We start from the raw sequence: 15,595 nt of genomic DNA, 5'->3' as shown, positions 1-15,595 counted from the left end.
GATCCTTTGGGAAATATCTATGTTCCGGGCCATTGTTCAAAACAAAACAAAACAAAATCAGGGGATAATTGTCTTTTTTGTGGGGCCATGGATGAACCCAGAGGTGAAGCTCCATGGTAGCTAAACCTACAGACAGCTCCAGTTTATCTCTCTGTTTGGGGATTTGTGCGCGTGAGTGTGGGGGGGTGCGGTGGGGGTACTCTGGATCTGCTTAGGGCTTAAACCTGGCTCTGCACTCAGGGATCACTTCTGGCGGGATCAGAGGAACATACCAGGTGCCGGGGCTTGGGCCTGGGTCAGCTGTGTGCAAGGCAAGCACACTACCAGCTGTAGCCATGTGTGTGTTGTTGTTATGTGTGTGTGTTTGTGTGCACCAGAAACGATGATATTCAGTGCTCCAGTGCTCCGTTCTGTGCTTGGGGTCACTCCAAGTGGCTCCCTGGTGATGCTATGTTGCCAGGGATCAAGCCCAGACCTCCCACATATAAACAGTGGTCCCTCAAACCTGGCTGGCCTCTTCAGGTTATCGTTTGATGTGTGTGTAGGTGGGGAGTGTTGGGCCACTGAAGGAGCCATAAGAAACGACTTACGCAGAAAACCACGGCCTGGCAGGAAAACCACCAGGTGGTTAAGCAGAAAGCAGCTTGGGCTGAAAACCACCCATCAGCAGAATGCTGGTCAAGGACTATCTGGCGACCTCTTGGGAGCTATGAGAACCAGCAAACAGACACGTTTCCGGAATGCATGGACCTTTATCTTGTCATAACATTGCAGATTAATGCTTGCTTGCGTATGTCTTTGATGCCATGTGCCTTAAAGGAGCCCTGCTTTCAATAAACCAGCTTTCAATAATCCACTCCTGTGAAGGATCTAAGGCTCCTTGCGCATGTGCTTCATTCCCTTCATCACAAGGTCTGGGTGAGAACCCCCCCCCAGGCCACGCCCAGGGGCTCCCTGGCTTGGTGCTCTGGGATTTCTCCTGATGGTACTTGGAAGACCATAAGCTGTTCTGGGTGCAAGGCAAGCACCCTGCCCATGTACTAACTTTCTGCCCACCACCCCCCTTCAACTTATATTTTAAAACAAATTTAAAATGGGCTGTAACTTAGGAGGTGAGACTAGAATATTGTTAATCTAGTCAGTCAAAATAAACAATAAGCCCCAGAAGAGTTAAGGAGACCAGAAAACCAGAATTGCTACCGTATAGTTTTTAAAATGTTCAATTTTTACCAAATAAATTACAAGGTATGCAAAGTCAAAAAATTACAAGCTAGGCAAAGAAGCAGAAAAAAATAACTTAAATACCAGGGAAAAGGGTCCAGCAACAGAAATCACTTCAAAGGAGCCAGGTCAGAGCCAGAAGGCTAGTTACAGCAGGCAGGTGCTGGCCTCGTGTGCACAACCCAAACTCAATCCCTGGCACCGCACATGGTCTTCTGAGCACCGCCAGGAGAGAGCCCTAGACACAAGGCAAAGAGTAAGTCCTGAAAACCACCATATGTTGCCCCTAAACCAAATCAAAACCAACTAAACCCAAAGTAGGCAATATCCATATGAGTGAGGAACCAAAGAAAACCATTAAGAAATGAATGTGTGGGGCCGGAGCGATAGCACAGCGGGTAGGGCGTTTGCCTTGCACGCGGCCGACCTGGGTTCGATCCCCGGCATCCCATATGGTCCCCCAAGCACCGCCAGGAGTAGTTCCTGAGTGCAAAGCCAGGAGTAACCCCTGAGCATCGCTGGGTGTGACCCAAAAAGCAAAAAAAAAAAAAAAAAAAAAAAAAGAAATGAATGTGTGATGACAATGTCAATGTTACATACAGAAGTTAATTTTAAAAGGTGAGAAATAAGATGGCACGGTGGGGTTGGAATAAAAAAAAAGAGAGAGATGAAGGAGCTAGAGTGATAATACAGTGGGAGGGCGTGTGCTTTTTATGTGACTGACCGGGGTTCAATCCCCGGCATCCCATATGGTCCCCCGAGCACTGCCAAGAGTAATTCCTGAGTGCAGAGCCAGGAGTAGTCCCTGAGCATCACCAGATGTGACCCAAAAATCGAGAGAGAGAGAGAGAGAGAGAGAGAGAGAGAGAGAGAGAGAGAGAGATGAAAATCATGTAAGAATCAGCTAGAAGTTCTGGAGTTTAAAAATACAAAGACAAGGGCAGGGGCTGGAATGATAGCACAGTGGGTAGGGTGTTTGCCTTGCACGGCACGTAGCCGACCTGAGTTGGAATCCCAGCATCCCATATGGTCCCCTGAGCACTGCCAGGAGTAATTCCTGAGTGCAGAGCCAGGAGTAATCCCTGTGCATTGCTGGGTGTGGCCCAAAAAGAAAAAAAAAGGGGGGCTGGAGTGATAGCACAGCGGGCATTTGCCTTGCACGTGGCCCACCCAGGTTCGATTCCCAGCATTCCATATGGTCCCCCAGCACTGGTGTGACCCAAAAAGAAAAAAAAACACAAAGACTGATGAGAAATTCACTGTTATACAAATGGAGGAAGAAATAAAAACACAATGAGTGTGAACTTAGGTTAACTTGAACAGAAACATCTAGTAATGCAAAGAACAGTTTGGGGAAATTTTAAGAAAAATGAAAAAGCCTCAGAGAAATTTTGGGGTGCCATTTCGTGAAAGGCATAATGAGAAGGAGAGGAGAAAGAGAAAGAAAACATGTGAAGCGATAATAGCCCAAATAAATGTATCCGATAACTTAGATGAAGCAGAGGAATTCCCAGAAACTCAACAAGAAATAGAGAGAGACAGACACTCTGTAACACTTGGCGGGTGCTAAGGTTTAACGTGAGAGCGCCAGGACTGGGGCTGCAGAGACAGCGCAGGGCATGGGGTGCATACTCTGCATGCCAGGAGCCCAGACCAGTTCCTAGCACCAGACGGTGAGACACCCTCTTTGTGTGTTCAATAAGTGTGTTGATTCTCTCGCCACGTGCGTTTGCTGCCCATGAGCCGCTTCCTCACCCTGGCCTCATCTGCTGCCAACAGACACATGAAGGAGGGAACCGTGTCCCCTTTGGATTTTGAACAACATCAAGTGGTGCTCAGGCTTAGTTCTGACTCTGTAATCAGGGGTCACTCCCATAGGTGTCAGGAAGCAACCCAGGGTCAGACAGCTGCATGCAAGGCGTGTGCCTTAACCTCTGTCCTATCTCTAGCTCTGCAATACGGTTAATGATCAGGTTTCACACAGACAATATTCCAGTTCCACACCCTCCTACCCCATCTCAACACGGTAAACTCATATTGTAGAGCAGTTCTCAGGTGAAAATAAAATGTTAGGCCAATATCTCTTATGAATATAGAAACAGAGATCCTCAAGAAAACTCTGACAAAAAGTATACCAACAGATAAAAGAGTTAGAGACTGGGCAAGAGAAACAGTACAGCAGGTAAGGTGCTCGCTTTGCACAAGTCCAACCCAGGTTCCATCCCTGACAGCCCAAGCCCCACCAGAAGAGATCCCTGAGCATAGACAGATGTGCTCTCCACGCCTCCTCAAAGAAACAAACAAACAAACAAACAAACTATAATCCTCAACAAAGTGGAATTTATCCCAGGAATGCAAAGTTGGTTCACCATTCAAAAATAAATTAATGTACAGTATAATGATTATAAAACCCCTACATAATCATCTCAGGCTCAAAAAAAAGAAAACAACTGACAAAATCTAATGTGACATCACACTAGTGGCTCAATCTAGAGAAGTTAGACAAGAAAATAAAAGGTCCTGAGTTTCGGCACCAAAAAAAAAAAAAGAAAGAAAAGAAAAGGCATTCAGGTTAAGTAACAAGAGAGAGTGGGGCTGGAGCAATAGCACAGCGGATAGGACGTTTGCCTTGCACGCGGCCGACCAGGGTTCGATTCCCAGCATTCCATATGGTCCTCCGAGCACCACCAGGGGTGATTCCTGAGTGCAGAGCCAGGAGTAACCCATGTGCATCGCCAGTGTGACCCAAAAAGCAAAAAAAGAAAAAAAAAGTAACAAGAGAGATAGTACAGGGAGTAAGTCACTTGCCTTGCACGCGACTGACCCCCGTTTGTTCCCAGCACTACATATACTACTTCACAGCCACTGAGCATGACTAAGAGCGATCCCTAAGCACAGAGGCAGCAGTAAACCTGGAGCATTGTCAGGGGTGATCCCAAAACAAGACAAGTAAAACAGCAACAAGAAAAATGACTTCCATTCATTAATGACATCCTCTTGAATATAGAAAACCCTAAGGTAACCACCAAATGCAAGTCAACTAGTTAGTTCAACAAGGAAACAGAATACAAGTATTGATCAATATACAAAACCCAATGATAATTCTGTGACTTGCTGTGAACAGCCCAAAAGTGAAAAGAATTCTATCACATTTAAGAACATAAAATATTTAGGGGCCGGAGAGATAGTACAGAGGGTAAAACATCTCCTTACATGTGGCTGACCCAGCTTTGATCCCCACATCTCAGATGGTCTCCAGAGCACACGAGAGAAATCCCCAAGCACAGAGCTAGTAGTAACCCTGAACATCACTGGGCATAACCCCAAACCGAAAATAAATAAAAATAAAAACATAAATGATTTAGAGTGATATTTAATAGAAGAAGAACAAAATTTATACCCCAGAAATTACAAAATGTTGAAGTAAATGGAAACTGGTTCATTGGCCTCACTCAGAGGTTTCTGGAACTTCATGTGTATGAAAGAAATGAAAAGCAATTGAGCCATATGTTTACTAAGCTTTCTATAATTACATCAGTGACAAAAAAAATCCAGAAAACTAGCAAAAAAAGTCAGAAAGATAGTACAGGGGTTAAGGCACTTGGCTTGCATGGGCCAACCTTGGCTCGCACATCATATAGTCCCTCAAGCACAGCCAGGGGTCCCTCCTGAGCACAGAGCCAGGAATAGCCCCTGAGCCCCACAGGCCCTAGCTCAAACCTCCCACTGTCCCCCTAGTCTACTCTTGTCCATCTGAACTCAATGCAGCTTTCAGAGTGGTCAGCACAGCTGCGGCCACAAGCAAGTGCTTGGTAAGTGTTTGCTGGATTGCTGACGCTGTGCGGCTATCCTGTCTGTTTTTCCGTGTTAGTTTCTGTCAGTAGTCTCTTTTCTTCCTTGCTCTGTGAGTGTCATTTGGTTCCTAAGCATTTGAAGCTCTTCCTGTGCGTGTGTGGTGGGGGGGTTACCCCCGGCAGTGCTCAGGACTTAATCCTGAATCTGTGCTCAGGAATCACTCCAGGTGATGCTCAGGGAATTGTATGGGATGCGGGGAGGGGGGCGTTAAACCCAGGTCAGCCTCCTGCAAGGCAAGAGCCCTACCCACTGTACTGTCACTCCAGCCCCTGAAACTATTCTTATCATATCAAATCATACTTTATACTGCTTTCTAGCTTGATTCCACTATGGTCAGAGAATATACTCTGTCTGATTTTATTACTTTAAGTCTATTGAGATTTGTTTTCAGGCCCAGGATATGGCCATTTGGCATCTGTCCTGGTTTCTGGGTGACTGTTCTCCACTGCTACTGACCACAGGTGCTATGTGTCAGTTAGGTCCAGCTGGTTGATGGTGGTGTTGGATTTTGCAGTATCCTTGCAGATTTCTGTCTGAGGCTTGTTTCAAAGTTTTGTTGGAGCAGAGGTAGATAGTGTAGGCTGATTCCAGATGCAGGTCCTTTGGCCTTCCCACCACGCACCACAGTCCTATCTGAGGAATCGACCTGAGCTGTGAGAGCTTGAACATCTTCCCCTGTGAACTCTGGAATTTTCTTTCCCTTCCCTCCCCTCCCCTCCCCTCCCCTCCCCTTCCCTCCCCTCCTCTCCCTTTCCTTCCCTCCCCTCCTCTCCCTTCCCTTCCCTTCCCTTCCCTTCCCTTCCCTTCCCTTCCCTTCCCTTCCCTTCCCTTCCCTTCCCTTTCCTTCCCTTCCTTCCCTTCCCTTCCCTTCCCTTCCATCCTCCGCCCTCCTTTTCCTTTCTTTTCTTTTCATGTTTTGGTTTTGAGACCTACCCAACATTGCTCAGGAGCTATTTGTGACTGTGCTCTGAGATCATTCCTGGTGGTGCTTGAGGGGATTCCAAATGGGGTCAGCAGGATGCAAAGGAAGATGATATTTAGTTTGAAATCAGCATTATCCCTCCAGGCCCAATTCTGTGAATTTTATTTTATAATCCCCAGATTGTTCTTCATTTTCGGAGAAGTTAGTCACCTCTTCACTTGGACCACAGCTGTCAGTGCTCAGGGGTTGGTCTCAGCAGCACTGGTGGCGGGGGTGGGGGTAGGAGATGGGAGGGGAGGCATTCTCACATGCAAAGCACATGCTCCAGCCGGCCCTTGAGCTACTACTCTGACTCCTTTTGGTGGGCAAGTGCTTGTTTTGGGTCACACCTATTTCGGAGGCTATTTCTGGCTCTATTTCAGGGAATCACCTCTGGTAGTATTCAGGGAGGGAACCATATGCAGGGCAGAAAATGAAAACCAGGATCCCCTGCTCTCAGGCCCCTTCTTGAGAGTTTTTCAGTCTACACATGCATCATATTCTTGGCAAAGGAATTTGTTCCAATTTCTAGAAGTCTTCGACAGTCCCTTTCCAGAGGCAGATCATTTGACTTCCAGCTATCACTGATGCCCCAGTTCTGATATCTCCTTCACCAGGGTGTGCGGGCACCAGAGTCCACAGATACTGCGTTGCATCGGACCAAGAAAGTTCAAGGACTCACGGCTTCAATTACCTTTCCTTACAAGTTGTAGCTCTCTGTCACCTATCCAAAGTCTGCAAAGAACCATTTTCTAGCTCTTGGGCTACAGAGATAGTATAGTGTGGAAGGCACTTGCCTCATATGCAGCTGACAGGAGTTTGATCTATAGTATAAGGTCCCTGAGCACAGAACCAGGAGTAAGCCTTGAGCACCACCACCAGATGTGGTCCAAGCAACAACAACAAGAGCTATTTTATAGGTTTTTTCCTAGTCTTCTAGATGTTTGTCAATGAAGGTTAAGTCTAGTTCTTTCTAGTATATTGCTACAGGAAGTTGAGGTATATTTTCTATTTTTCTCTTTCTGTGAAGAACATTTATGTGTAATAACATGGAAAGTTGATGACAGTGAAGTGTTTTTTTTTTAAGAGGGGGCTATTCCTAGCAATTTCCAGTTTAGTGCTCAGGGGTCACTTCCACCAACACTTGGGGAACCATTAGGTAACAGAATCCAGGGCTCATACATGCAACTCCTGTGCTCTAGCCCTTTGAATTACCTCCTCAAAGCAGAATTTTATAATTTGTTTTGCTTGTTTGGTAGTGCTGGGGCTGAGGGGATAGAACCCAGAGTTTCACATGTGCAAGTCTAGTATTCTGCTGTTGAGCTACCTCCTTGGTCCCAACAATGAAATTTTAAGGGGGTTTTATTTCTTTTTTAAAGTTTTTCAAAGTAGTAGACACATCCTAGCATCAGAAATGAGCCCTTGCACAGAAAGAACTCCAACCACACTGCCTTTTCCTGCCCCCTCCCGTTCAATTTCATTTTTCTTCTTGTTCTGGAGAAAAAAGACCTTTGATTTACTGCCCGACTCACATGATCTTGACTTCATGCAGGAACCCTGCACCCGTGAGTCTCTTCTCTGCTCCCACTTCTTCCATCTTTTCTCTGCACCCCCATCCATCCCCACCCCAGAACAAACCCAGAGCTTTCTCTAGCCCTTGGGGCTATCTCCCTGGACCACTTATTCTAGACACTTTAATCATTTGGGTATCTCTTCACCAAGCATATGGATTGAGAGTAAAAAGATTCTGAGTTACAAAAGTGGAGGTATTTAGTGTTACGAAGACCTCGTCCTCAGGACATCAGGGTAGAGAGGCTGATGAGTCAGGTGACTTCCCACCCAAACTCAGTCTCCACACCAAGAGAGAAGGAACCCCATCCTTTCGGGTGTAACTTCTCAAATCCAATCCCTGGTGCTGCCATATGTGCTATGCGTGACCCTGGCAGCTCTACCACCCACAATCCCCAATACCACAAGTGATTTCTGGCCACACCACAGCGAGGTATGTGTGCGGCTCCTAGTTGGGAGCACTACAAATAAAGGAGTGTGTTCCGCAGGGAGCACCACCAAAAGATGTGTGCATATCACAGCCAGGAAGTGAACCCCTGATGAGTACCTGTGTGAGCACCACAACCAGAATGTATGTGAGCTCCAAATTAGGAGTGTAGCCCCCAACAAGAACGTGTGCAAGTGCCAGAATGAAGGGAGTGCAGCCCTTGCAAACACTGTGATCAACTGTAGGTGCAGTACTAATGGGCAACCCCCTGCTGAACCCACAGCTAAATGTGGGAGCACCACAGCCAGGCCTGTGTGTGATCCTGGTCTTCCTAACAAAGGGAAGGGAAGGGCATGACATTCATTAATTTTGTTTTATTTTGTTTTTTGGGTCACACCTGGTGATGCTCAGGCATTATTCCTGGCTCTGCACTCAGGAGTTACTCCTGGCAGTCCTCAAGGGACCATATAGGACACCAGGATCAAACCCAGCTTGGCCATGTGCAAGGTAAGCACCCTATCTTCTGTGCTATCACCCTCATCCCCAGTTATTAAATTTTAAAAAATCAATTGGGCCAACTCTTTATTTTTTTTCTTTCTTTCTTTATTTTTTTAATTTTAATTTTTTAAAAAATTTTATCACAATGTGGAAAGTTAGAGTTCTCAGGTTTATGTCTCAGTTATACCATATTCAAACACCATCCCTTCACCAGTGCCCATATTCCACCACCAAAATCCCCGGTATACCCCCCACCCCACCCCAACTGTATAACTGATGAATTTCACTTTATTTTCTCTTCACCTTGATTACGTTTCATATTTCAACACAAAACTCACTATTGTTGTGGGAGTTATATCCCCAAACAAGATAACCCTAATAAGGAGGCATTTGATAATTAGTTTTCCATTAAAAGATTGTATGTTTTCAGGTTTTAGAAAAGGTCGGCTTGGATGTGTCCCAGTCCCGAATCCTGGAGCCGTGTTAGTTGCTGCTCAGTGTCGCCAGGGTTCCATCTGGAGAAGGTGTGCTGGCGGCACCTCCTCCTTCTGGCCCCCCGGTGTTGCTGGCCCCGATTCGGGTCCGGAGCATTGTCCGGGCCGCGTTGCTCACCAGAACGCCTGCCGCTTCTCTGTGGATTGTGGCAGCAAGATGGCGCCGAGGGTGGGTCGAGGGCGTGACTTCCGGCGGCCGGGACCACTTAGAGTTTTGGGCTGGCGCCGCCCCACTCCAGTGCCCCCCCCCCCCGCCCCCCGCGGCTTGGATGTGTCCCAGTCCCAAATCCTGGAGCCGTGTTAGTTGCTGCTCAGTGTCGCCAGGGTTCCATCTGGAGAAGGTGTGCTGGCGGCACCTCCTCCTTCTGCCCCCACCCCCCACCCCGGTGTTGCTGGGCCAACTCTTTAAACAGGAGGAACATCTTAGGCAATCGCGATGTTAACTAATGTAATTCAGTTAGTAAATCTCTGAAACTATTAGTTTTTTTTTCTTTTTGGGTCACACCCAGCAATGCACAGGGGTCATTCTTGGCTCATGCACTCAGGAATTACTCCTGGCGGTGCTCAGAGGACCGTATGGGATTCTGGGATTCAAACCCGGGTCGACCTCATGCAAGGCAAACACCATACTCACTGTGCTATTGCTCCAACCCCATGAAACTATTAGTTTACTAGCATCATACAGAACTCTGATATTCAGTATTTCTCCTGAAATCACATAAACAAATGCAATGGAAAGAATCCAAGTCAAATTTTTATAAAAAGAAAAAACACTGTCGGGGCTGGAGCGATAGCACAGCGGGTAGGGCGTTTGCCTTGCATGAGGTCGACCCGGGTTCGATTCCCAGCATCCCATATGGTCCCCTGAGCACTGCCAGGGGTGATTCCTGAGTGCAGAGCCAGGAGTAACCCCTGTGCATCGCCACGTGTGATCCAAAAAAGCAAAAAAAAAAAAAAACACTCTCACAAAAGCGTGTAAAATTACCAGAATGCTTTCTTAAAATACTGGCACTTTCAGAGAACTCTAATTTTAAAAACTACAATTATCAAATCGTTCCTGAAACTTTAAAGCAGATAAACATATAATCCTAGTGGATGATTTTTGTGTTTTACGAAGAAAGATCAAGCTACACTGAATGAGTCACATTAAGTTTAAATATCTTCTTTTCTCAAATCTACTTGATAATAAAGAGGCAAACCATAATATAAGAAATATATACCTGATTTATTTATTCCATTTGTTTATTGTTTGGGGGCTACCCCCAGCAGTTCTCAGGAGTTACTCCTGGCTCTGCACTCAGAAATTACTCCTGGTGGTGCTCAGGGAATCAAATCTGGTTTGGCCACATTCAAGGAAGGCACCCTACCCGCTGTACCATCTCTCAGCCCCCAAATATACCTGACTTAAAAGGTGGCTTCACAATTTTTGGAGTTGGCCCAATTGATTGAAAATCCCAATGGAGACTCATGTGTTCAATTAAACAGAAGACATTTACAGCCGGCACTTTCAGAGCCTTTGCTCAGACTAAAACTTCAAAAATAAAATGTGGCAATCTTATGTTTGCATCTCACATTTTTGAGGTAAATTCAAGTATTCTTTCACATGGGGTTTGTAAATATAACTGCCATTACATGGTAATTGGAATTAGAGAATGTAGAGTCCTCATGTAAAGAGTGGAACATTATTTTCTGGGCTGGAACGATAGTACAACAGGCACAGTGCTTGTCTTGCATATGGTCAACTCAACTTTGATTCCTGACTCCCTATCTGGTCCCCAGAGCCCTGTCAGGAGAGATACTTGAGCATAAAGCCAGGAGCAAGCCCTGAGCACTGCTGGGTGTTACGGAATTTCTATTGCTACGTTGCATGCATTATTTCCAACATTGCTTTTATCTTATTTTTGAAGAACAGTTTGTGTGTATTTAAATTCGCTCAATTTTGTTTTCCACTCGACAAATTTCAATACATTTTTTCAACTGTGTGACACTCCCACCAAATAGAACAAGTCCATGATTCCAAAATTCTCCAAGACCCCTTTCATTTTAAGTGTTTATTTGGAGGGGGATTCTTTTCCCCCCCTTTTATTTAAACACCATAGTTTACAAATTTTCTCATGATTAATTTGTTACGGGTATTCAAATTTCCATGCCAGTACCACCACCCATGTGATCTTCCCTTCACCATTGTCCCCATTTTCCTAACTATCCCCAAGCCTGCCCCCTTAGCTGGCACAAAATAATTTATTTTATATTGCTTATTACAACTAAATGACTAATAGAATTATTTAAAAAAATATTCCAGTTAAAAAAAACTTGTAAAAATTGTTATATCTCACTGTGGGGTCATTACATTCTTGTCTGGAGGTTTACTAAGCTGTTATTGCTAGTTGAGCCTTCTGTGTTAATTTTTTTAAATTGAGCTTACTTGGCTTCTGTGTTATTTTCCCATCGAATATGGTGTGTTCCTAATGGGTTGTCAGAAATTGTAGGATTTGGAGGTGTCGAACAAATATGGCCATGTACACAGTCATGTGCTCCAGTAACTTTAGGATCTGTAGAACAGGGTCAAGGAGTTTACACAGTGGGTGGTGGTTGTGGGATGTGGGAGGTCTTCCTGGGGTTCTGGAAGTACTGGGTCAGGGAAGGTTGCCTGCTCCCACTCAGAGAAGACCTCAGAATTCTAGCCTGAAAACTGGTGTACCTGGAATTTTTGGCAGTTTGGTGTCTCTACTGACCTTACTCATGAGACACTGGAGTTGGGCAGTTGGCATGGCATAGGGCTATAAATACAGCTGCCAAACCCAGAGCCCCTTTTAGTCTCACTCCCAGTCTTAGTTTCTAGAAATCTCTGATAAATTTTTGGCCTCTATGGATTTTGTTCTTTGCAGAATGTCACATTAAGATATTTAGTCTTGGGGCCGGAGCGATAGCACAGAGGGTAGGGTGTTTGCCTTGCACGCGGCCGACCCGGGTTCGATCCCCGGCATCCCATATGGTCCCCCAAGCACTGCCAGGCGTAATTCCTGAGTGCAAAGCCAGGCGTAACCCCTGAGCATTGCCGGGTGTGACCCAAAAAGCAAAAAAAAAAAAAGATATTTAGTCTTTACTTCTGACTTCTTTCACCTACCACACTACATTTGAGATTAAACCATATTGCTATATCATTAATTTGTTCCTTTTTTGTTGCTGGGGTCTTATTCCATTGTGATTGTACCATTGGTTCTTTATCTGTTTCATGTTTGAAAACCATTTAGTTGTTTTCAATCTTGCAGGAAAGTAATTATTTACAAAACTGTTATATATATACACATATATACATATATTCATGTACAGATTTTATATGAACTCTAGTTTTCACATATCAAGGTAGAGATCCAAATTTATTATAGCTGCATCATACAACATGTGTATTTTCAATTTATTTATTTTTTTTTGCTTTTTGGGTCACACCTGGAGATGCACAAGGGTTACTCCTGGCTCTGCACTCAGGAATTACCCTTGGCCGTGCTCAGGGGACCATATGAGATGCTGGGATTTGAACCCGGGTCGGCCGCGTGCAAGGCAAACGCCCTACCCGCTGTGCTATCTCTCCAGCCCCATATTTTCAATTTATTATACATTGACAAATCAATTTTTCCATTCCTCCAGCTATGCATTCCTTGTTCCACTTGTTTTCAGCAATTGGTATTAAGAGAATATTCACTTTTGCACAAACAAATAGGTGTGTAATTATGCTATTAACTTACATTTTCTAATGACTAATAATATCGAACATCACTTCTCTGTTAGTCATCTGTTTGTTTAAATCCTTTTTCTCACTAAACATGGATGTGTTGGGGCTGAAGAGATAGTACATCACATAGGGTGCTTCCCTGCATGTGTTTGACCCAGGTCCAATCTGCATGGTCCACAGAATCTTGCCAGAAGTGGTTCCTGAGTGCAGAACCAGGAGTAAATCCTGAGAACCTCTAGGTGTGGCCCTAAAGCACACACCACATGGTCCACCAAAGCACCACTGGGAGTAGTGCACTGAGTCAGGAGTAGCCCCTGGCATGCGCGTGCACACACACATACAGACACACACATGTACACACACAAAAGACAAAAACAAACCACAGACTTTATTATTAAAAATATGCTAACCGGGGCTGGAGAGATAGCACAGCGGGTAGGGCATTTGCCTTGCACGCGGCCGACCCGGGTTCAAATCCCAGCATCCCATATGGTCCCCTGAGCACCGCCAGGAATAATTCCTGAGTGCAGAGCCAGGACTAACCCCTGTGCATCGCCAGGTGTGACCCAAAAAGAAAAAAAAAATATGCTAACCATTGGGGCCTTAGAGACTGCTTAAAGAGCTAGTGTGCACACTTTGCGTGAGGGAGTCCCAAGTTCAATTTCCCAAGCAACTCATCATTCTAGTTGCTGACCACCACTGGTGTGGACTAAAAGATAGTGTGGACTGCTATCAGCTGAGTTTTTAGTATGTTTAATTTTTTTTGTTGGTGTAATCTTGTAAAAGAAAACAGTAAAATGAGGCATAATAAAACAAAGTGTGTCCGTATTTATATTATATTTCTTCTACCTTTTACCCCAGGGTGGCCTCCTCTGCCATTGTACATGAACACAGTCTAGCTGCAGAAACAGATCTCAGTTTGAGTCCAGTTTCCATTACACAAGTTAAGTGTACGTGAGTTGTCAGAAATTCATTTTTCTCATCTGAAAATAGAGTTAATGATCTATCTTAGTGGGAATTTATTAACTGAAAACAAAACCTACCAGCATAGGAATCCCCACACAGGTAGCAGAGAAAGAAAACACTTTTGTTATGGAGCATGCATTACCCCAGAGTGTGATATCCATCTGAGGCATACACTAAGACTCTGCACAGTCAGAAGGTGTTCTCAAGGCTTTCCACAGCCAAGCAGTTTGAACCATTACAGAGATGTTCTCCAGGAACTAGTAAAGGAACTTGTAGCTTCATTATCATATGCAATTCATCCTAATTTTATCTGTGTAATGCTGTGTTAGCTAATTGGATTTACTTAGAAGAAAATCTGGAGGTAGTTTCACAACATTAAAATGAGGTACCTCAGGGCTGGAGTGATAGCACGGCGGGTAGGGCGTTTGCCTTGCACGCAGCTGACCCGGGTTCGATTCCCAGCATCCCATGTGTTCCTCCGAGCACCTCCAGGAGTAATTTCTGAGTGCATGAGCCAGGAGTAACCCCTGTGTATCACCAGGTGTGACCCAAAAACCAATAAATAAACAAATAAATAAAAATGAGGTAACTCCAGGGGCCAGAGACATAGTTTATAGCCGATAGGGCATTTGCCTTGCACACAACTGACCCAGCTTTGATTCCTGGCATCTCATCTGGTCTCCCGAGCACCACCATGAGTAATTCTTGAGTGGAGGGTCAGGAGTCGACCCTTAGCATCACTGGGTATGCCCCATACCTAAAAAAGGAGACACCTCCAAGACTCCCACAGAAGTAGGAACATAGTATGTGAGCTCCCTTGTTGTGTACATCCCAAAAAAAGGGCCCCAGGGTCCTTGAAAAGAAGTTCCTGGGTCAGAAAGTTAACCAGATACCAAAAGAATCATTTACAAGAAGTGAAAATATGTACAAGTTTCCACTAAGCAGAATGAAGAGAAATACTGTAGTTTGCTATTATTCCCCCTGCCTGTCCCTTTTCGTTGCTGTTGTTACTCTTGGCTTCACACCTGTGCAGATACTCTAACACTAAACTATCCCTGAGCCCCAAAATAACTTATATTGTTTTTTGTTTGTCTGTTTGGGGGCCACACCTGACCATCCTCAGGGGTTACGCCTGTTTTTGAACTCAGGAATCACTCCTGGTAGGCTCAGGGGACTTTGTGGGATGCCAAGGATTGACCCGGGCCAGTCATGTACAAGGCTAATGCCCTATCTGTGGTACTCTCGCTTCATCTCCTAAAATTTTTTTTGCAGGGGAGGCCAAACCTCACTTACTCCTCCCTCTGAGCTCAGGGACCACATCCAGTGCAGCTTTGGTGGCTGGCAATCTGTGGCCCTGGGGGTGGAACTCAGGGATAGAACCCAGGGAAGCCACATGCAAAGTAAGTGCCCTATCCATTGTCCCTTGACTTTTTTAACTGTCCTACTAATTTTTTTTTAAAATTTTTAACTGTCAGACTAGTCAAAGTTGTCACATTTTGGAAACAGCTTGATATTGTGATAGCTTCCTGTAGTCTGAGACTCCAAGATTAAGGTTGTTAAGTAAAATATTCATCTGAAGAGAAAACACCAAGGTTAAGGTGCTTTCCTGGAACATACAGTGACCTGGACCTTGGTTTGGACCAGGAACCTGATGCAAAATCACTGCACTGCTTATGGTCCCCAGAGATCTGCCAGCTATGGCTCCTGAGTAGAGTAAGAAGTGATGCATGAACATCACTGGGTGTGGCCCAAAAGGGAAGAAAGGAGAAAGAAAGAAGAAAGAAAGAAAGAAAGAAAGAAAGAAAGAAAGAAAGAAAGAAAGAAAGAAAGAAAGAAAGAAAGAAAGAAAGAAAGAAAGAGAGAGAGAGAAA

Source organism: Sorex araneus, chromosome 4 (genome assembly GCF_027595985.1).
Source record: "Sorex araneus isolate mSorAra2 chromosome 4, mSorAra2.pri, whole genome shotgun sequence".
In the NCBI taxonomy this organism is placed as follows: domain Eukaryota; kingdom Metazoa; phylum Chordata; class Mammalia; order Eulipotyphla; family Soricidae; genus Sorex; species Sorex araneus.
The sequence above is the reverse complement of the archived record's forward strand: the minus strand, read 5'-3'. Positions refer to the sequence as shown.